The sequence below is a fragment of the Rattus norvegicus genome, chromosome 4 (assembly GCF_036323735.1).
Source record: "Rattus norvegicus strain BN/NHsdMcwi chromosome 4, GRCr8, whole genome shotgun sequence".
NCBI classification, from domain to species: Eukaryota; Metazoa; Chordata; class Mammalia; order Rodentia; family Muridae; genus Rattus; species Rattus norvegicus.
In genome coordinates, this window is record NC_086022.1 from 5,317,739 (window position 1) to 5,341,631 (window position 23,893).

The 23,893-nt window shown below is 45.0% G+C and overlaps 1 long non-coding RNA gene and 1 pseudogene across 1 annotated transcript in view; both read right to left on the bottom strand.

Moving 5' to 3' along the window:
* The window catches only part of Nid2l3 (nidogen 2 like 3), a 44,510-nt gene extending 22,151 nt beyond the window's left edge, over nt 1-22,359 (bottom strand). The window contains exons 1-2 of the long non-coding RNA XR_005503370.2: nt 22,065-22,359; nt 20,983-21,285 (exon numbers count right to left, since the gene is read on the bottom strand). This is a non-coding gene — a long non-coding RNA (nidogen 2 like 3). The remainder of the gene's footprint in view (nt 1-20,982; nt 21,286-22,064) is intronic.
* On the bottom strand, nt 21,446-21,519 carry LOC120102556 (U4 spliceosomal RNA; annotated as a pseudogene).
* Nucleotides 22,360-23,893: the final 1,534 nt, after the last annotated feature.

A 23,893-nucleotide genomic window follows, 5' to 3' on the forward strand; every position in this document is an offset into this window, starting at 1 on the left:
GTTGGCTGTTTGCTGAGGGGAGTCTAGGCCCAAATTCAAGATCCTCCTGACTCAGCTCCTGGAGCACTGAGATTAAAAGGCATGTGTCACCATGTAGGGTATAATTAGGAAAGCATTTTTTCTATTGGACATGATGTGGCATTTTGGATTTCTTTCCTTTCTGTAGGCTAGCGTGGACCTCATCACGTAATCTAGACTGCTCTCAAACTTACAGCAATCCTTCTGCATCATCCCCAAATGCTGGGATTATAGACATAGGCCAACACATCCAGCTTACCTTTTAAAAAACTTACATTTATCTACTCATTCCTTTCTTTTTGTGGGACTGAAGATAGAACCTAGGGCCTTGCACATGTTAAATATATATTCTACCTGACAATGAGCGACATCTTCAGCCTTTGGGGATTATTTTAAATGACTCACATAACACAAGTCACCCTTTCAATGTGTCTAATTCAATGATTTTTATGATACTTTAAGAACGTACAGCATTACCTTTCTCTATTTCTAGAAGGTTTTTATTACTTCCCAAAGCCTTTGCCCTTTAAGCTGTCACTTGGCATCATCCCCTTCCCCCTTTTTGTTTGTATAGGTGTGAGATCTCTGACCATTTCATGTAAACAACACTGTCAGGATTTGCAAAGTGTATGTATTAAAATGTTGCTGGGAACATTGAAGAAGATTAATTTGTACTAATCTGAAAGGGGCTACTGGAAGGTAGGTCCTGTGCTAAGCACTTTAGACACATTTATTTAATCCTGATAACTGCCACACCAGGAGAAAAGGGCCGTCATCCCCATGGTATTACTGAAGATACAAATAAAAATGTCCCCAAAAGGTTGCTAAAGCCTTTGGAGCTACATGTTGCTTACATAGGACCAACAGTCCTACTGTTACTGACCAGTTCTTTTATTTTGTTTTAAAAATTAACATATAAAGTAATGGGCTTCATTATGACATTTCATATTTCACTCATGCTCACCGTCCCTATTATCCACTACTTAGTCTCCCTTCTGATTTCACATCTGAGAAAAAGTTTCTATTTATCTTTTCCCTATTAACCTCCTCTTTTTCTTGCCACATTACTACTCCCTTACCTCTTCTCAACAGTCCTGATTTATCTTCATGTTTTATGAATATAAATATATACATGGATACACATATAGACTTAGCACATGAGAGGAAAAACTTGGGTATTTGTTTTTCTGGGTGACATATTTTACTTAACATGATCATATCCAGTTCTATCCATTTTCCAGCAAGGAATATAACTTTTTTTGTTCACAGATGAATGAAATCCATTGTGAGGCTGGTAAAATGGTTCAGTAGGTAGAGGCACTTGCCATCAAGCCTGATAACCTGAGTTTGATCCTTGGGACCTGTAGGGTGGAAGAAGACAATCAACTAAAGAAACTTGTCCTTTGACTTCCATGTGTACCCTGCAGTGTGGCTAGACATATATACCCCAATAGTAAAATAATAATAAAAAGAATGATAATGATAATCATCTCAAAACTCTATTATGTACATGTATGTACCACATTGTCATTAGCTACCTGTCAACTGATGGGAGTCTAGAATGATTCCATACCCTGGGTATTGGGAATAATCACAAACATGGTGCACAGCTATCTTCATGGTCTGTTGACTTAAGGTCCTTTAGGTACATGCTCAGGAGTGGTGAAGCTGAATCATATGGGAGTTCTATTCACAGGTTTTGAGGAACCGCATACTAATTTCCACAGTGGCTGCACCAATGTTGAGTAAGCCACCCCCACCCCATCCTCATCAACACCATTCTAAGCTCAAGCAATTTTAATTTGCATTTCCCCAAAGACCTAGGATGTTGAACATTTCCTCAAATATTTATTAGCCATTTATAGTTTGTTCATTGAGAGCTGTCTATCTGATTGGATGGTCCTGACTATGGCAAGATAGAATTGCAAAGCAATTTGAAACAAGTCACTATGTACGTTGAGTGTCAGAGCAGATAACTGTGGCAACCTTCCCAGGTTGGTACGTGGCATACATGTGTGTGATGCACCTGTCCTCAAAAGATGTTTCAGAAGCGGTAGAACACATGAACATTAACTCCCTTTGGTCTCTATAGAGTGACGTTTTAATCACCCTTTCAACTTTTGAGAGCTAAAGAGTGTTGCTACTTCCTAGCGCCTGGAGGGACATTGGAACCCTCCAGGAGTTCCAAAGTGCTTCTGGAACCTTTTGCATGCCTTCTAGGGTTGTTCAGGTACAACCCATTACTGAGGACCAGGAACAAGAATGAAGGGACACTGGGGCAGAGCTCCCTGGACCCTGCTACAGAAAAATTAGGTCCCTACCTTTAAAGCAAAGATACTTCTGGTTCAGTATTCTTAGGTCAAACGAAACAAAACAAAAAGGTCACAGAGTGGCATTCTTATCTGGTTGAACCCTGCTATTCTTTCTGACGTGTAGCCACAGTCCCCTTACTTGGAAGTGAGGATATCTAACCTAAACAGTTGTAGTGTTGATTCAAAACAAGATGCATGTCAGACATGGTGGCACATAAGTGTAACCTCCAAGTCTCAGGTGGGAGAGGCAAGAGAATCAGGAATCTAAGCCTAGGTCTCAGGAAGCAGAGGCAGGAGGATCAAGAGTTCAAGGCCAGCTTTGAACACATAGCAACTTTGAGACTCTATCTTTTAAAAAAAGAAAGCAAGCAAACAAGGATGGAAGGCATACGATGGGCACAGAAAACACCCAGGGAGTAGTACTTGATCTAAGATGGACACATTCCTAGACCAGAGACATCTTTTGCGATTATTAGTCATTATATGGACTGATTGAACGGGTTTAGAGAAAGCCACAGGTTAGAAGTGGGGCAGCCTCCAGGTCTAAATGAATTATGCCGCATGTTTTAAGATGGTGACTGTGGAGTCACAGAAGCCTGGGAGCAAACCCTAGCCGCCAATTAATCACTGTATGACTTCGCCTCTTCCAGCTTCCCCCATCTCTCTCACTTCAAAGCAGGAAAACCTAAGGGCATTCACAGTCTGGTTTCAAAACCTCCATGCTATAAGATGCAATTACCTACCATGCACAGGGCTTTGCGATTCAACTCAGCAAAGGAAAAACAATTGACATTTACAGTCTCAGGCATCGCCCGCAGTGTTTGGGACACAAAGCTCAAAGAAAAGGTGTGCTACTGGATACTTTTCTCTACAAAAGGACACTAGACAATAAAAATTTTATCCCCAAAAGGAGACTAAAATCATGAGCCACTCTTTATCCCTGTGATTGTTTGCTTTCTTCCCTTCGTAGCAGTCCATGACATAGATCTGACGTTTATGCTGGGTTTCTTCCTCTACCATATTGTTATCACAGAGTTACAAGTGTTGGCTGTCTTCACCCTCTGCAGCATCAGTTCCTAGAACCCAGAACCCAGACTGACCATCACTCTGAAGCTCACTGAAAGGTTCTTGTACCAACACCAACAGAATTGCCTTAGGAAAACCATTTCTGCATTCATTCATTCATTCATTCATTCATTCATTCATTCATTCATTCATCATAATGACCTGGGCAAGGAGTTCTCTTTCCCAGTATTCCTTATATGTGACATAAACCCTGCTAGAAGTCAGTGCTAAGGCCAAGTTTGATTTGCCTAAGCCTATGTTTCTCACTGGTTGGGTTTGCCTTCATTTTTAGAAAGCTCAAAGCATAATGCTGCTTTGAATCAACTACAATTGCAGTGTTTTCTTGAAGCCATTTTTCCCCTCCTGATGTGGAGACAGGAAATAATAAATGAAAGAAGACTCTGTTGGTCCATTCTTAAGATGCTATTCTGAATCACAGATTGTATTTATCATAAGAAGACACTACTCAGACTTGAATGTGCCTGCAAAATACCTGGGGATCTGATTACTATGCTAAATAGATCACTGAATCTGACTCAGTAACTCAGGAGCTACTGCATTTCTAACCTTAGACCCCAGGTGATGCCATTTAGGCCTGGTCTACAAATTGAGTTGCACAAGGTGAAGGAAACGTGTTCCCTTGATTCAGCACAATTTCTGTGTCCACCTCCTCCACAAAATATGACCAGAGTCTCTAGAAGTGTAGGGACAGACACCAAAAGCACGTAGGATGCTGTTAAGAAGTACAAGTCGCCCCCACCCTAATTTCCCTTTGTCTCTCTACTGACCCTCCGAGTTCCTGATGAAAGTGGCCAGAGAGTCTCCTGGGAAGCTCTTGCTGCAGGTGGCCTCAAGGCCAATTTTCAGAATGACTGCTTTTTCCAAGGTTTTTTCCAAGGTACACTGCTGGGGACAGCTGTTATCACTAATACTTGGCTAGGATTTTAACATCTTAGTGTTTTCATACCAGCCCTAAGAAGGTCCCATCCCTCATCTTCAATTCAGAGTTGGTTCAGTTCCAGAAAATCTTAGACCCTCACCCCTAGGCCCAGAGCAGTCAGGTCTCCCTATTCCTACCCCGACGCCACACCTCAGGCCAGCCAGGTAGAGACAAAGTCGCTCATGCACAAAGCGACCCCCAGGCACCAGGGCAGGGTGCCCCAGCCCTCACTCACCTTACCTGTCTGGACCAGGATGGCCAAGGAGAAAACGAGGTAAAGGAGGAGAGCAGTGAGCCTAGCCACCATGGCTGGGAGCAAGTGCAGGGCCCCAGAGGAGGACAGCTACCCCAGGAGGGCTTGAGAGGTGGTTGGGGAGGAGGGGCCGGAGAGGAGGAGCCTATCACAGCTGCAGGACCCCACCAACAGCTAGAACTTCTTGAGCAGCTTGGCAGCAGTCTGGGGGTGGGACATGGGGGAAAGGGCAGAGGCGGGGCTAACAGACACCCTTGGGTCACCTGATCCGGATTGGGTGGTGTGTCTACTTGCTGCCCACAGAACCCTCCCCATCCTGCGTCGCTATGGGAATGTCAGAAGCAGCCTGCGAGTATCAGAAGCCAGAGGGTGAGAAACAGCAGTGGAGATGGTGCTCAGAAATGGCCACCTGTGAGACCACCACACCCTGGCCCAGAGCTTGTGACCTTGGGACCCACCTTCCTCCTCTACTTCAGTTCTCCCAGCTGCGAGGACCCCAGCACCTCAGCAATACTTGCTACTTCAGGTTGAAAGCTGCAACAAAATCCCGGCCCCAGACTAAAAGAACTGGTCTGTTTGTGTAGCTGCCTGGAACCAGGTGGAAGCTGAGGATCATGGCAGGCAACAGGGAGGGTGAGCTCAGTCCAGAGTAAAAGCTGTAGGGAACAGTTCCTGATGCTTGAGTTAGGGATGGCCTTAGTGAAGGGAAAGTTCACAGCTGCTCAGTCTACTGAGACCAACAAATGCACTGCAGTCTTTCCCCATGAATCTCTCTCTCTCTCTCTCTCTCTCTCTCTCTCTCTCTCTCTCTCTCTCTCTCTCTCTGCAAGTGGAGTCCACCTCCCTGGCGGTGAGAATGCAGATACTCTCTGCTGTGACAACCAAAAACCTACTGCAGCCTGGAATTGAAAGCTCCCAATATGAGCAGGGCTGCAGCCAGCTCTCAGGACAAAGAAACACTGCTCAGGGTGGCAGCATGGAACCTGTCTATACCATCATGCTGCATAAGCTGCCCTGGGGCCACTTCAGAGCACTGCTCCTATTCCTATTCCTATGAGGCGGAAACAACACATATACATATGCACAGGCAGGCAGGCAGGCAGGCAGTCGTGCACAGACAAACACACACACACACACACCCTAATGAAAACAATACTAAAAAGAAGAGAAATTTTCTGAGCCTTTAACAAAATCCGAATTCCCTGACTCAGCAAACCAAATCCTATATGCTTAAAGGGGAAGTTAAAATTTATTGGGAAGGGTGCTCTGTATTCAGAAAATAAGGTTCAAACAGCATCTGTCTTCAAACTAAACAACAGAGCTGCAGGGGAACTCAAGTCCATCCACTACCAGAAGCCGCGCATTTCCTACCTTGAGCTGGTACTAGAAGGTCTCAGTCCCATGTCAACAGCTGCCCAGAGTAAGCCCACAGCTGCTGGATAAACCTCCGGGACACCAGTGTTTCCTCTGAACATAAATAATAACAATTACATGTTTCTATGCTTCACACAGCTCACCAAACATTCTTTTTCAAGGGCTAGACTTTCCCACACATGAACCTGTACACATGAACACACATAAATATTTTTTTAAACAAAATTTAAAAGTATTTTTCTCCTCTAAGACTTAAAAGCTTCCAGTTGGACAATCTCCCCCTGAATGTCTTTTTCATAAACATTCTAGCATTTAAATGTCAGCATTGACTACATTTGGCAGCTGATTAAATACCACAGATCATGTCCCTCCTGGGTTATGCTGTTACCCTCAGTTCCCAGTGACTGGTTCCATTTCAGGCTTTTCTAGCTCTTAAACAGCCACGCACAACCTTTGACACTGTGACACATTGTCATCTACAAAGTTCATGCTTCAAGAACCATGACCGAGTTGCAAAAGAAAACTCTCTGAAGGTTTTAGATCAGTTTACGGTTTTGTGCTGGGCCATAGCCTGCTCCTCAGGTTTCAGACAACTGTACATAGACCCACTTTCCAATAACTGTGTGCTCTTTCTGGGCCAGGAAAATACAACCCCCAACAAAAGGCCACTCAGAAACACATCTGTAACACAAAATCCCTTTGAGGAATCTTTTGATTCGTGCCTTTAAATTTCTTTAAATAGAAAGAACTCACACTGAATATTTTAGGAGATTGTTAGAAGAATTTGAAAGTTCTAGAACGTTTAAAAGAAATCCATGCCTTTGGCTTTAACAAAAACAAATGCTCATCAAACTTCATCAAGCAGAAAAGGAGCCAGGAGGCAAAAGCTTTTTAATGAGACTTTCTGTTTTCAGTTTCTCTGTTTTCCAGCTGTTCACTCTTCCCCCCACCACCACCCTGCCATCCTCCAGTTTGCTATGTTTTTAAATCCTCTAAAGATTAGTAATGATGGCTGTAATTGTCTTCTAAGGAACAGACTAATGCAGGCACTCAAAACATAACATATACTAACAACAAATCCTGGCAATACGTTTATAAATGAAAATCAGAGACTTGAGGGTGAAATAAGTTGCCTTAGCATGGCCAAGATTCAAACTTGACAACAACGGTCCAAACCCTAACTATTACTCTATACTCTGTTAAACACAAAGTGTTTTCTTCCCTCCTGAACTATTTCTCCAAACAACTCCTGAACCTGCAGAAAATGTCCCAGCAGAACCAGAAGGTCCTCTTTGCTAGGTTAATGTTTTTGTCAAAACACTGACAGAAAAACTGTGAAGTTGAAATGCTGTGGAGAGAGGTGTGACCTCTGACACTTCCTCCTGGCAGAGATCTTTGAGCAGGGAGAGGAGGAGATAGGTGTGGGGGAGCATGAATCTAGGACCAGTTTCCTAGTCCATCAGGGTGGATGAAGAGTTGTTCCCTCTGGGCATTCCCCTGCCTTCTTCCTGCTACCTGTAGTGCTAGTGAGTCACAGAACCAGGATAAGGTGGTTCAGGGGAGGTGAAGGCCACAGCTGTGGGGACAAGAACCAGAACTAATAGCAGTCACGGGTGTCTATACCATGTTCTCTCCCTAAGGCACTTTAGCATGTTTGCCTAAGCCTGCACAGCTAACTACCACAGTCAAAGCTAAATGGCTCTACCCTCCAACCTGCAATGCCTATGAAGCCTCGACATGGCTCACCTTCTCTGAACTTGCAAACCGAAATTTTTCATTACACTTGGGAGGAGAGCTGGCTGTATAATCCAGGCTGGCCTAGAATTCTCTATATGGCCCAGGCTACTCTTGAACCTAGACAGTCTTTCTGTCTCAGCCTGCCCCAGTCTGTCCCAGCCTGCCCCAGCCTGCCCTAGTCTGCCCCAGCCTGTCCCAGCCTGCCCCAGCCTGCCTGGTTACAGGGATGGGCCCAGGTGAATGACCATGTCTAGTTTGTCAACTCTACTATATTTTCTTTAAACAAAACCTCAAATGCCCAGTTTTTCAATGCACTTGCCTTGAGCTTTAGAACTCACATGGTCCTTCAGTCCTACCACATACTTCCTTCACTCAGGGATGGCATGTGACCAGACTCGGGGTAATTAGGAAGGATTTCTCCTTCCAAAGGAGCGACGGGAACATCTGGCTCTGAAGGCACTGGCCGTCTGGATAGGACTGGTGTTTCTGTTCCCAAGGTCTTTCCTACCTGGAGTTAGTAAAGCTGCATCTGCCTGTGGAGGAGCTGGGGTTCTGGTGCCCATTGGATCCAAAAGCAATGCTGGGTCCTTGAAATCCAGGACCTCTATCCCTCCCACAGGTGGTCCCGTTTGATTTGATGGACCAAAGAAGCCAATTGTGTTTCCCGGTAGGATGGCCAGTTACCAGGTGCTGGGTGTGGCAAAGGAGAAGCATGATCAGAATCTGGAGACGTGGTGCCAACATCCACAAAGCTCGGATAAGCCTTTGATTTGAAAGACACATCAATACATCGATTCTGCTGTGGCCTTCCAGGGCCTCCCCTGGTTCAATTGGTGGGTATTCTACATCCTCTCCATTCTCATTTTGATAATTGAAACTGTCCTCAGTACAGATCTCCAGGGCTGCAGCATGGTTGAAAGAGTGCTCCAGCGCTGAGGAGCAGGCTATGGAATGGTCACCTCTGACCATGGCTGGCCAGACATTGTTCAGGGCCAGCCTGCTGCTGATGTGAAAAGCCCACGCCCCAGGAATCCCCAGGTTGCTTAGTCTAAGAACAGAGGAAAGAGTGGATTGTAACCAGTCCCATTCATCCTCCTTCAGAATTTATTTTGAAATCAAAAGACTTTAACGATCAAAGTCAAACTTTGCCTGCTATGTCAAACAGAAGCAAAGCTTCTAAGTAACTGAGATAAATACCATACAGGAACTTTGTTATAAGCTGCCTTTTGTCTGGCATTGTGTATGGAACACTAAGCTACCAGGTTACATGTCTGCTCCAGAAGCCCAAATCAAATATTCTGTCAAAAACCTGGCTGTCTTGAGAGCAAACATGGAATGCAAGAATATTTTATGCTTTCTTGACGTGAATGAAAACTTAAATCAGACTCAAGCTTACTTAAGCTTAAAATTCCTAAAACACTTAAGTAGTACTGATTTCTACAAGCCGTGCCTACACCAGTGCTTATCAGTCTTCACTGTGCTCTGCAAGATAGGGGTGGTAGCTGTGCTAGATCTTAGTGAGGAAAAAGTTGGTTTTGAGAGGTTAGCTAATCTTCAGATCATACAGCCAAAAGTTGGCAAAGCCAGGGCAAGAATTTCATACTAACAAGAAACTTTGTCTTCCAAGCATCGCTGTGTACTCTGATTCACATGGACTAATGTATTAATGACAGAGGATGATAGATCTATCAGTACTTTTTAATGACCAAGTCTAAAACAATTTTTGAGCAAAAGTTCAACACGGGTAAGATACAAATGTATTAATCAAAATGAGGCTCAGTATTTGGGAACAGATCTTCATTTTCTCTGTAGAGTAGACCATGAACCCCTCTTAGTTCCCAAGAATCTCTGTTCTCAGGAGTCTCACCAGATAGTCCCAGCTATCCTGAAACTCGAGATCTTCTGCTGGGATGTGGCACTACTCTTGCCAGCTCAGTCACCTACTATCTCAGTGTCAATGGTACGCTTGCTGTGAAGAGGACAGCCATGTGTAAGGTGACTCCTAACCCTAAGAGAAAGCTCGGGTTCAGAAGGCTCTGGAAGGATGAAGGAATGCCCATTCAGAGCCTGCCCCACATGTGGCCCATATATATACACCCACCGAACTAGATAAGATGGATGAAACAAAGAAGTGCAGGCTGACAGGAACTGGATGTAGATCTCTCCTGAGAGACACAGCCAGAATATGGCAAATGCATAGGTGAATGCCAGCAGCAAACCACTGAACCGAGAACGGGACCACCCCATTGAAGGAATCAGAGAAAGGACTGAAAGAGCTTGAAGGGGCTTGAGACCCCATATGAACAACAATGCCAACCAACCAGAGCTTCAGGTGACTAAGTCACTACCCAAAGACTGACCCTGGGCTCCAACTGCATAAGTAACAATGAATAGCCTAGTAAGGGCACCAGTGGAAGGGGAAGCCCTTCATCCTGCCAAGACTGAACCTCCAGTGAACGAGATTGTTGGGGGGAGGGCGGTAATGGGGGGAGGATGGGGAGGGGAACACCCATATAGAGTGGGAGGGGAAAGGTGTTAGGGGGATGTTGGCCTGGAAACCAGGAAAGGGAATAACAATTGAAATGTAAATAAAAAATACCCAATTTAATAAAGATGGAGAAAAAAAAATGACTCTGGAAAGCGGGACCTAGCCAATGATATCAATCCTGTGTCTGCACAAAATACCAAAGCTCAAATTATTCCAGACTATGTAATTTCCTCAAAAGTCAACAATCAAGAATAAGAGGGAATGGATAAAAAGAGGTATTAAGATCCACTGAATCATATAACGAGATCTTTGTTCACTGGGGCAAGTATTCATCATTCTAGTCTAGGTTTCTACTGCAATAATGAAGAGAGTTGAGGTTTTCTTCAGTTCTCTATCTCTCTCTCATTCTGTGCACTGTCCACTAGCCACTACCTGTACCCAAGTGTATTCATGATACTCTGCTGTATTGGCTGGATTTCGTCACCCTGATGCAGACCTGAGAAGAGATTGCCTCAATCACACAGGCCTGAAGGCAAGTCTGGGGGAGGGGCGTTTTCTTGGTTAATGATTGGTGGGAGGAAGAGCAGTTCACTATGGGTGATACCACCCTAGGGTACCAACTCTGTTTGTGTAAGAAATCAGGCTGAGTAAGACAGAGGAACCAAGCCAATAATAATGTTCTTCCATGGCTTCTGCTCCAGTTCCTACCTCCTTCTAGGTTCCTGTCTTGATTTAGTTCCTGCCTTGGCTCCCCTAATGCTCTGTGTGACCCAAGACAGTAAACCAAATAAACCCTCTCCTCCCCAAGTCAGCCATGCATCCATCCATCCATCCATGCATCCAACATCCATGCATCCAGCAAGACATGCATCCATCCATTTATGCCTCCACCCATTGCCTACTGCAGGCAACACTCAGTCAGGAAGCAGCTGATCAAAAGGCTTCCTTACTGATCTCACAGCCAAACTCCCTTTCCGCTTCAATCTCTTTACAACACGAGTTATCTTGTCACATTGCAGATGAAGAAAGAGACCCAGGGGCTTGCTTAAGGTCGGGCAATGATTAATGGTGGAAGCCAGCCGGACCCAACGGTGCATCCCCTGCAATAGACAGTCATCTGAACTCTACCAAACAAGCCATTCCAGGACACCTCCTCTGACCCAATCTCCCTTCCCTGGCTCAGCTCCACTAAGCCCTCTACACAGTGTTTAAGGGTCCCCACTCCTACTAAGTGCTTTGATGCTGTGTCCATATTTCCCTGCACTAAGAAAATCCTAACCAGCAAGCACTGCTTCCTGGGGGTCGAGGACTGTGATTCCCTGTGGAACCCCTTCCATCCTTCGGCATCCACTATGTTGGTTTTCCAGTATGTATTTGGCTCCTGTTGGTTGTCTGGTTTGGCTTTGGCCTCCACTCACTAACACATCTGAATATTAATTCATCGGGGTTGGGTACCCGCTAAACCACATTATGTTTGATGCTGCAGTCAGGACAGAGCCAAAAAACTATGCCCCAAGAGCCTGAATTATAGGAGAGAGAAACAGCCAGGACTGGAATTTTAGGAGAGTGACTGGGGACAGGCATGGTGGCAGAGGCCACAGAAAAAGGAGAGTGTCCAGGACATCAGAGTGGGGTAGGGTAGCATCACAGTGGCAGCCAATGAATGAAGATAAACACTGTGGGAGCCAAAGCAGACCTAGATGAGAGTTGGAGTCTGAATTAACACCAGGGTGACTGTGGAATTACTCCCTGATATTTCATTTACCGAGTTTCAAAGGGACCTTTTCTGCCATTACCACCTTCTTCCACCAAAGAATTAGTTAAGGGATGCTCCACTGGCTTAGACGCTGTAGTTGGCTTCCCTCACTAGATCATATATGTTTTACAATTTAATAGGGAACTGGGGAGACATTTCTCTTACAAATACTCGCTTTATAAAGAAGGTGGATGATAAGAAGGAAAAGAAATCACTTATTGGTATCATTTCCTCTTCATTTTGCTAAACAAGACAAACTGACACAGCAAGAACCTCAAAACTGAATACAAGGAACGAATGTGTCCTTGTGCTTTGTTCTGCCTTGTTCTAGAACATCTCAAATGTTACTTTTACCTTTCTGACACGTAATGCTAAAGTACAGCTTTGAGGTTTGGGTAATAAGACAAAGAAATGCAGATATTAATATGGTTTCAAGAAAAAAAATTCTGTAGCTCCTCTGTATTCTCTAAATGGAAGAGTCTGCTTACCTTCCTTGTTTTTCAAAAAAAAGTTCATGAATTCAGTCCCCACATTCTACATTTGTTGCAGCTGTGGTCCTCAAGTAGTCATCAGTGGGGCTTGACCCTCCCCAGAAAGTCAAAATCTCTAAGTTTCCAACTCAGGTACACGAAGAACATGCGTCATCCATCATCAGTCAGGGTAGGGCCAGAGGCTGCCAAAGCTTTATTTCACTCACAACAAAGTTCAAGTAGGAGATAAAAAGCTGAACTAATAATCCCATCCTTAAATAACCAACTGTGGAGGCTCCTGGTATGGTGGCCACAATCAACTTCACAAGATAAGGGAGAACCAAGGTTCTAAATTTACAGAAATTCCATATGATAAGGGCTGTCTACATATGGAGATCAGAAGGCAGTGGGGAGGAGGTCTGGGAAGAAGTGAGGAGGCTGTGATGGGAGAGCCTGACTTTTAACCTGGAGATCTGCACATGTACTGCCGTATTTGCTCTATGTCTTTTCTGTGTCACCTTTTGGCGAAGCACTCACTTCAGATGGCAAGTTTTTAATTTCTTCATCCCCACTAAAAGAGGCAAATAACAGAGGAGAAAACAACAAAAACTTCCTTTTAATATAGTTTATGATCCCAAAGTACATTCCGGAAGAGTTGAGGTGCTTGAAATCTGCCACACATGAACCCCTTGTCAGGGCTACAGACTTCCACACAGAATCGCTAAGAGGCCACTTCATAGGCTCTGAAGAGCCCCTCCTTAAAGACACCCTCTGTCTGACACTTTTCCAAAGGGAAAGGCCCTCACATTCCCAGAGATAAGTTTTCCAAGAGTCCTCCACACCGGTTCTGAAAGTAAGCCCTCAGTTGCACTGCCAAAACCTGTACAAGAGTCATGGCCTCCCAACCTCCCCAAAGAGAAAGAGAGAGTGCCAGCTAGGAGAGGAGCTCTCCACAGGGTGGGGAGCAGTACAAAGAGGATCAGGTCAGAGTTGCCCAGCTGCAAGGTCTCCAGTTTCCTGTTCAGACAGAAAACCAGAAGGCTTCTCAAACATACCATCCAACAAGGGTTAAACATCAACCAGCAGAATGACATCTTTACAACAAGGGATCTGTCTATTCAGCCTTACCAAAATGATAACAAAATAAGAAATGAGGTGATTCCTTCCTGGGGGACAAAGTTCAATGCTCAGTCTTCCTTAAGGACACATTCTCTGGAGGTGTAAGGCCACTGATTCTGGCCTCTGATGTTTGGTGTGAACACCAACCACCACTTTGTATGTTACTTTTTCCCCATTCCCATGGGGACACTGATGTGCTTGGGGTGTTCCAAATTCACCCCTGTACTGCAGAGTTAAGAGAATGCCTAATGCTTTCATGACGGCATAGTGTATCCTCCTTCATATGTACTCTTCAAGGACACCTAAGCAGTTTTCTTCAACCCATTTTCATATATCTAGTTATTCTCTATCCTCTCTGTCTTCACTGACATGTGGTAAATTACACACGTACTGTTTCTGTGGACTCTAGCTCCATAAATTAAAAGCTCCAGCTAAATCCAAAGTTCTTGATCAACAACTGTCACCTCTGCACCAACTCAACACCCGCCATTCCATGTTAAAGCATCAAGGGACCAGCTGTGATGCATACTATTAGCTGTCAATCTGACGGTATTTACAACCATCCAGGAAACAGTCACCAGGCATGTCTCTGATAAAGTATCTTGATAAGATTAATGAAGGAGGGAAGGCCCACCCTAAATATAGACACCACCATTCCCTGGACTCAGGCCTCCACTGCATACAAAGAAGAAGGAAAGCTTAGAAACAACACCCATCTTTCTCTGCTTCCTGGCTCCAGACTAGGGCAAGCTCTCCTACCACTCACACTCAGTTCCCATTCCTGTGGTCCTTCCAACCCAAATGAAATTCCTCATCAACAAAAACCTTCGACATACTATCTAACTCAGTTCTAGATAACACCCTCCTCCCCAGTGAGAACACAACAGCCTTCCCCTGACACCAAAAACACACAGAGCAACAACGACGACAACAACAACAACAACCACAACAATAGCAACAACAACAAAAAACGGTACCCATCATTACTCAGATCTTCCGGCCATAACCTCTTGGCTCTATGAAGTGACAGTTTAAGAAATCTCAGATTAACTAAATGAACAAACACTTTATTTGTTCATTTTTGTAATGCAGTTGCACCATGCCATTCTTGCATGCCAGGTAGAACACTCTGTCACACCCAATGTGAACATCCTGGAGGGACTGAAGGGAGCAGAAACATTTCACACGGTAAAGATATTATTCCTCTGATGTCATTTCCAGTGACTAATATTAATATTACTATAACAGATGTAAGAAAACTATGTAGAGATCACAGAATCATCCAGGCAAAGGAGATTCGTGTGTGCCAAAATCTACCTCAAAAATAAAAAAAAAAATCTATCAAAGCAAGAGTTCAATCCCAGGGTCTTCAAAGTATTCAGAAGAGCCTTCCACAGGAGTAATTGAAAACACATCTTGTGCTCAAAACTTCAGCGAATGGAACAAGTCCTGAAGCCCATTCAGCCTATGGCAATATCTGAAGAACAATATGGATGTTTGGAAAAGTTAAAAAACAAGAAAGCTACAGAATTTTCCCCACCAAATTCCCCTAGAAAAAGATAAGAAAAACAAAGGGGAAAAAACCCAAAACAGTAATTTGGAAAACCCTCCATTTAAAAAGTACTTATAGAGAGGGACAGAGAAGGCTCGAAAGGTAAATAAGTCCCTTGCCTTGAAATCCGAGTTCAGTTCCAGGAACCCATGTAAAAGGAGAGAACTGGTACCGGGAGGATCTCCTCCCAATCTCTGCATGTGCACCCAGCTACGTGCACACATAAATCATACACAACCACATACCATACATGTCCTACACACATACCATACACACACCCCACATATATATCATGCACACACAAGTGGCCTCAATGCAGTATGCACATACCATACAAACACCACACACTCACACACAACATGCACAAACCATATGCATATAAACACACCATACAGACACACACAAGCACACACATCATGCACATACACACATCATACACACATACCACACACAGACACACACGTCACACACACATTCATACACATATACAACCACACACATCATGCACATACACACATCATACACATAAACCATACACAGACACACACATCACACACACACACATATACAAACACACACATAATGCACAAATGCAGACATACATACACATCATGAACATGCAGACACAATTTCATATACAGCATAAACATAGATTATTTACATACACACACCATACATAGACATACATATTCACATGTAGCACGTAAACATATACGTACACATACATGCACACACAGAGAGAGAATAAAATGAAATAAAACAACCAAGTCCTTACATAAAGGAGTTCTACCACAAGATCATTACATGGCAGGAACAACACATCGCCTTGGTTAATTCTCATGACAACTCTAAAAAGTCAGCACTACCATGTCAATCTACAGCTTAGAAAATGAAGACTGAGGGCTTATGTCTTCCAAGACCACTGCTGCAAGTGTTTTCTGTCTTGTTCCTGACTTCACAAGTACATGGAAGGTGTAATGAAAGAATTACTGTGCCTATGGGTGTTGCTCATTCATGAAGGACTTACTTAACTAACCTTCATGAGGACTTGTGTTCAAGTCCCAGAACTGCAAAGTTGAAGGAAGAGCTGGGAATATGGTTCAGTGTGAGGAGTTGCTATTCAAGCATAAGCACCTGAGTTTGATCCCTAGAAGACACACTGAACAAAAACAGTCATGGTGTCTGTCAGTCCCAGATCTGTAGTCCCATAGAAAGGAAGGCAGCTCCGGGAGCCTCATCACCCAGCAATCAATCCTAGCTTAGCTGCTGAGTACTGGGTTAGAGGGAGGTGTGCCTGAAAATGATGGGAAAGGGAGCTGGACAGAGTGCTCAGCAGGTTAAAGGCACTTACCTCCGAAGCCTGATGACCAGAGCTCAATTCCCAGACCCCATCAAGGGGGATTAGCAGAGAGCTGACTCTGAAGTTGTGCTGTGACTACCACAGTGTCAAAGCATGCACACATACGCAGAACAAATAAATAATTTTTAAAAGGTGGATAGTGCCTAAGGAATGACACTCAAAGTTCTTCTCTGGTCTGCACACACATGCATCTCCACACAAATGTGAGCCATGCATGAATGTCTGTGTGTGCCTGCACATGCGCACACATGCGCAGGCACACACAGAGACACAGGTACCGCATGCACGGACACCAAAAGGAAACTGTCAAAGACTGTTTCTAATGAAATGTTGCTAATGAAATGAGAATCCTAAGTAGTAAACTCATTTCTCTGGGGCTGTAACCTTCATGTCAAATAAACACTAAAACACTTGGGACCCACCGCAGCCTCAAGACCCCGGAGCCCCAGTGCAAATGCTTCTTGCTCTAATTTTTTTTGTTTGTTTGTTTTGTTGCAAGAGGCTAGCTAATTCAGCTGAATTTTCCTTGGGAGCAGCAGAACAGTAATTTCATAGTGAGGTTATCATCAGAAGCATCCTTCACAGCAACTTCACTCCAGTTCACTTCCTTTGAATATGGCTCCAAGAACTGTCCTAGCACCAAAGCCACAATGAACACTAAAACGATAACCTTATTTATTAGATGTCTTCAGAAAAAGTGCAGCGATTGTTACTGTAATTACTTATATGATTCATGTACAGAAAATGGATCTTGCATGAAAAGTGTAAGGGGAAAAATATGTCTTCTAAGGTGACTTTGCCTCACTTAAGGCAGATTTGCAAATTATTTTCTCTTCTGTGATATAAACAGTAATTACTGTACTTATCCTGTGGGACTGTGTCGAGAAGACAGTATAAAACACTCCTGAAAGAAGGTAAGGAGAGGGGGGCAGAGGGATGGCTCCCTGGTTGAGATCATTGGCTCTTCTTCCAGAGGACCCATGTTCATTCCCCAGCACTCACATGACAGCTCACAACTGTAGGTACTCCGGTCCAGGGTATTCCATGAGCACTGCATGCAACTGTGTGTAGGCATATGACCCATGTGCATAAACACAATTTTAAAAACTTAAAGAGAAGTCTGATGATGTGAATAAATAGACTATTTAACAGTTGTCTAAGTAGTTTGCCCTTCGACCCTTACTAACTAAGGTCACCAGAAAGACTGTGGCTCAGCTAGTAGAGTGCCTGGTCAGCCTGCACTCTCGGTTCAGTTCCCATCAAATGGGTAGGGTGTGATGCTGCACACCCACTATCTCAGCACAGGTCAGTCAGGTCAAAAGGATCAGAGATTCAAGATCATCCTCCATTATGAGGTTTGAGGCCAACATGAGATGCATGGGGGTGGGGGATCAAAAGAAAAACAAAAGGAACAACATAAAAGTCAGACTCCCCCACTTCAAATCGTTCAAGGCTGCCTACTTCCAGGAACCAATTGCAGTCCTCAGAGGGGACAACATCTCTACCCTTGAGTGCTCCTGCATCAGATCCCAGAACCCTGCTCTTCTGAAAGACACTGTGCCTGCCATGCCCCTTGTACATTAACCTCCAGCGCACAGGCTGATACATGCTCTGCCTTCTATCCTGGAGAAATTGCTTGCTCACTGAAACCTACCCAAATGGAATCCCTGAATCAAGATGGGTTAGGAGGAAGCTCTAGCTGGAGAGTCTACCATATTACCACAACAAAAGGTTATCAATGGTGTTCCTACTAAATGTGAGAAGCCATTCAGAGTAAGAGCATTCCTTTTAGAGTCTATGTCTTTTTCAGTGCCGATATAAGGAAAATGTGCAAATGTGGGAGCCATATTGGATTTGGGCCTGGTTGCTTTATCACTGTTTGGCCTTAGTCTTAGATTGTAGGATCAAAAGCCTCTCCCTGTTATTTATGGCACAAGAAGTTTACATTCACGGAATGTTGTCAGCAGGTACAAGACCCTTCTGGGTCTCCAGCAAGGTTTGACCCCTGCTGAGCCCTGCCCTTACATGTGGAACCCTTTTGTTCCCAACTGGCAGTCTGGCCAGGTACTTCTCACCTGAGTCTGAATTAGGCTGGCCTTCCTGGTTATTTCCCTAATTTATTCAGGCCACATAGCCGGTCCTTTGTTACCAAAGTCTCAGCCAGGGTTCCCCACTGTGCTTGACAGATACCTGCTAAATGCTGTACTTGGGATATATAGTTGGTCAATAAAGAAACCAGAAGCTCTCTTTCTCTTCTGGCTTGACACGAATAACCTGTGTGTGTGTGTTTCTTTCATCCCACAGGCTTTCGCCCGATTCTCGGTACCGTGTCGGTGCAGGCGCCGACATGTAAAAGTAGTTTCTGAATTAACAAATATCGACTATGTTCAGATAGAGATTATATGATATATATGACTCTCTGCATATATAACCCTAACCCTAACCCCTTACTCCTAACCCTAAACCCTAGCTCCTAACCCTAACCCTGTGACATAGATTTTTTTAACATTACAGGAGAAGCTGGGAAGGCAGCAAACCCTATGAGGTGCTTGCTGTGCATGCATGAAGTCCTGATTTGAATGGCAGCACCCAGATCAAAAGCAGGTCTTGGCAGCACACTTGTAATCTCGGCCCTGGAGTGAAAAACAAGCAGATCCCTAGGGCTCACTGGCCAGCAAGCCTAGCCTAACTGGGAAGCCCCAGGTCCCAGAGAGACCCTGAGAAGAAAGACAAGATGGCTCCCAAACAAAGACATTTAAAGTTGACCTCTGGTTCACACATACATATGCACACATGTGCATGCACACCCACACTCTTAAAATTTTAAAAAAGACTGTAAGAAAATAGAAATATTAGAATTGGCGACCTAGTTGCTTGTATTAGAAAAGTTTATTTTTTTCCACTATAAGCTTGTTATACATGATATTAGATAAACGTTTTAAAAAGAATGTATGAATGAATGACTGAGCGAATGAAACTTAACAGTGGGGACTGTCTTCTCTAGCTCTCTAGCTGGCTGGCCTGTGCCAAGGAGGCAGTGTTTGAATTAAAGGTATTCTGTTAAACTGTAATTGAGATGTCAAACCCAAGGCATTACAAGGCTTGTCAGTAAACAAAACTGGATGTTAACCTGCCAAGTAAGAAACTGAAACTTCAAACAATTTCTCCATCTCTGCTGGTGCAGGCTTTAGGAAAACATGTCTCTTACTTTAAGTTCACAGAACAAACACAGGAACAATGGGCAAGCTCTTAGGGAAGACATCACTTCTGTAGCTCAGAGGCACTAGGGGAGTTAAAGCAAACACAGATTTGCTCCAGGTCTATGGCATTTTACACCCAGGTGGAATTTCACAAGAGGACTCTGCCTCTACCTACACCAGGAATGAGGCCATTTACCCTCACCCACCATACCAGCTTCGCATGTTGCCAAGACCAAAGCCAGAGCAGAGTTGGTGTTTTCTCCAGGGAGACTGCAAAGCAGGCTCCTGCAGACAGAAGTATGTAAACTCTTACAAAGGCAATGTGGAGAAAGCTACAAGGAACTTACTAAGAAGTTCATGGCATGCTTGCTCACTCTCCTGTGATGTCAGCTAAGGCTGTGTAGTGTTTTGACACTTTAAAAAGTGTTGGCTTTGAAGAGGTGGCTCAGCACCTTGTACTCCTTTCAGCATGCTAGCTCAAATCTCTGTATCCATTGTCAGTCAAGCAGTTCACAACTGCCTGTATGTAACAACTCCAGCTTCAGGGGGCCCAAGCCCTCTTCTGGCCCTACCAACACAAGCAGACACAGAGAAAGACAAACACACACACACACACACACACACACACACACACACACACACACACACGAATAAAATAAAAACCTTATAAAGCATTTTATAGTATTGATTATACTAAAAACGTCACAGGAGCAACCTTAATGACCACTAGGAAGGGTGAGATTTTATACAGTTGTAATAAATGTTACAGAAATACACTGACCAGAGCATACTAAACAGCAGAACAAGCAAGTGAAACAGTAATATGGGCACTGTGGACCCACTGTTGTCAACGGCAACAATATTAAAGAAATAACTAGAAATGTACACACGAACCTACGGGTTATTTTTGGTTTCTCCAGACAGGGTATCTCTGTATTTTGTCCTGGAACTCACTTTGTAGACCAGGCTCGCCTAGAACTCACAGAGATCTGTTTGCCTCTCTGACTCTGCTGGGATTGAAGGTGAGTGACCACACCCAGCTCATACAAAAAAAAAAGTTGTTCCTTTTTAAATTTCCCAAATTTTTAATTTTTTGATGAATATATCATTAGAAATATTTGTGTACTTATAGGTGATTCCAGAAAAAATAAAAAAAAAACCTGTAAAGTGCCTTAAGTTCCCTCAGAGTCTTTGGTATCTGCACCTTAGTCCCTCATTTTACTAAGCGATTTTCATAGTGTTGAGGAGCAGAATCAAGGGAATGCCTCTTAGCCAATGTCTTAGTTTCCTGTTCAAGCCCAACCCTTCTGTTTATTCAGCAGGGTACCCCTCGCTTACCTCTCCAGACGATGCAGCCCCAAGTCCTCCTCCTAGGCGCCCACTTGCTCCCAGGTGGCCAGGAAGAAGTGGGTAGTGGGGAAGCTGGACCCGGTCAGCGGGAAGCCTGTGCACAGGTAGCAAGCAGCCAGACTCAGCACAGCCCAGGAGGTGTCCTCCATACAGGATCCAGCCACTGCTGTGACTAGAGTGGATGTCAGCCAGGAATGGGGCGATGGCTGGGAAGTCAGTAGGTAAATCATCAATGACATATTAAGTCTCCCTGGGTAAGTCCTGGGTGGAGATGATGCCATTGGTGCCCACCTACAATAAGACCACAGGGCGGTGAGACAGTTCAGCAGGTAAGGGCACTCTGCTGTCAAACCTGATGACTTGAGTTTTAGGACCCGACAGATGGTGGGATTAAAAAAAAAAAACTGGTTGTTCTCTGCTCTGCATGAGGTGGCACGTGAATCCCGCCCCACATAAACATTTTTTTAGCAATAATCGCGCCTCGGATAAACCTCATTGGCTACGATACTGCCACTGCGCAAAGCTCCACATAAACATTTTTAAAGGGCAAAACGGTGGTCGCTCAAGCTGGTGGTGGGCAACCACCAGTCAAATTCACCTACGGTCCGAGTTCTGCTCGGGTCAAGAATACTCCCTCCTCTTTGCAGGTTGAGACACATTCAGGGTAACAAACTCAACTTTGGCGACAGTGCTCAAGTGCACTGCGACCCACAGGTGCGGCCACTCTTGAACCCGCTCATCTTTCTCCACCACTGCACACCTTGGGCACCGTGTCCTTAATTAGATTGCTATGCCTGCGTGCACAGCCTCCCACCGCCCCTAAACACAAACCGCACTAGCAGCCTCAACTTCATCTTCCTGCCTGGGAAGTTGAAGTAGAGGGGGACGGTTCCAGCTCTCCCTTGAAATGATCCTTATTCCTCCACAGTAGGGATCAAGAAGCTGCAGCGCCACCCCTAAGCCCGGTCCCCAGCGGCGATGACAGTTAAACTTTGAGGTTAGTTGCTCCACACCCTGGGAAGAAACTACAACCCCACACCAAGCCACGCACCTCTGGGAGCTGAACTTACATAGAGGTTGCTGAACTGGACACCATAGAAGCATAGAGGTATTGCTAACTTCACAGCCGGGGAGCTTTCAACGTCGCCCTCCGGTGGCAGCCGATCTCCCCACAACTCCCCGTAAGGAAAGAGCTCAACAGGACACAGAGCCCCGGCTCGTGACAGCAGCACGAGCACCAGGAGCAGCGATAGGCGGTGATGGCGCCTGGCTGTGGGGTCCCAAGACATGCTCATTCCTCCCTGGCGCTGCCCTCCACACCTCGAGTCTCTGCAGGCCACTGTGCCTGCCAGATGCCCACTCGGACCTTTGGTCCGCAGTGCGGACCCAAAAACCGCGCTGATTGGCTACAGCTCTCAGCCACTGACCAATCAGCGACTCTGAGAATGTATGCCAGCGGCTACTACAACTGGTTCTCATTAGGTTTCCTAAGACTGCTGTAGTTTGGTGGAGCAGCCAGCCTGGGAAGGTGAGACTGTTGGCCGGATCTGGTCTGGGCTGTCCCAAGTACTCCTGGGCTACCCACGACTCTCCAGTATGGGTAATGACGCTGCAGGAGGTGATCTCCTGGGCTGGAGGGACACTCAGTGCGCCGGCAGTTGTAGGCTCTAAGCGACTGTGCGCTCTAGGTTGGCAGAGCGAGGGAGGGTAATGAGATTACACACTGGAGTTTTCTCCCTGCCCTGGCGTCCCAGGTACCCCTCTCGCAAGTGGCCAGGCCATCCGATAAAGATTCAAAGAAGCTTTGTCTCTATCCGGGGACTGCTCCGCCCCACCCACATTTCCTGCTGAGAAGCATGCCTTTGTGAAAGGCTGACTCTCAAGTTCTATCCCCAATCCCAGGCTAACCTTTGGGAGGACACTGCCACCCTCTGAAATGTCCTCCCCAGCTGTTTACCTTCCCTGGGGGAAACCACCCCAGCGCAGTCTGTGAATCCCACTTTGTGTGACACCATTCAATTGAAGCCTGGAGTGAAGCTGCCTGGCGCCAGGGCGGGACAACTGAGTGTTTTCTCCCAGAGTGAAGGAACTGCCCTAGCAGGAGGCCACAGAGTCCATAACCCCAGCTGCCCTGTAGGACTGGAAACCTCACAACCTGTGAGGTGCACCTGTATTGGGGAACCCCCTCCACCATAAACATCCCCTCTGCTCTAAGCCTTGGGAGCCGGATGAGATTTTATTACCATTTTAATATCAGGAGCGTGAAATTTCCCACGTATAGCCAATTTTCTCTCAGCTAGGCCCACCCGCCACGGGATCCTTAGAAGCAAAGGTAGTTTTTAAAAAAGCCTTAGACATACTTTAAAGGACTCCCAAAACCAGCTTTCTCGTTGTGTTTTTCCCAGCCATGTAATTCTTAATTATTTATATATTATTTCATATATTTCTTTAAAATTGTCTCCAAGGGGCCAAATACTAAAATCCTTGAAGATACCAGACTGACAGACTCCTAATCAACACAACAGAAAAGGCCCAGAGCAGTTTGTCCCTGCAAGCTGGAGAGAGCTGTTTTCTCCCTCAGAAAACAAACTGAAGCTTGCACTTTTTTTGCCTCATTTGCCCCCCTGTGACCAAGTATTTACATTTTCCTGAGGACAAAATGGTGTCTCAGAGGCAGGAGGCGATTTGACTTGTCCAAATTATTTACTCTTATTTACTCTTAGTTATTTATTTAACCTTATTTACTCTTCCACCCACCTTACATTCTGCCTCTGGCTCAACATTTCTCCTCTGGCTCAGCATCCCTCCATTCAGCATAACAATAGCTCTAACATTGACTGGAGGTCTAGCCTACAAATTAGAGGCAAACCAAAATCAAAGATGGAATCCCCACAGCTTG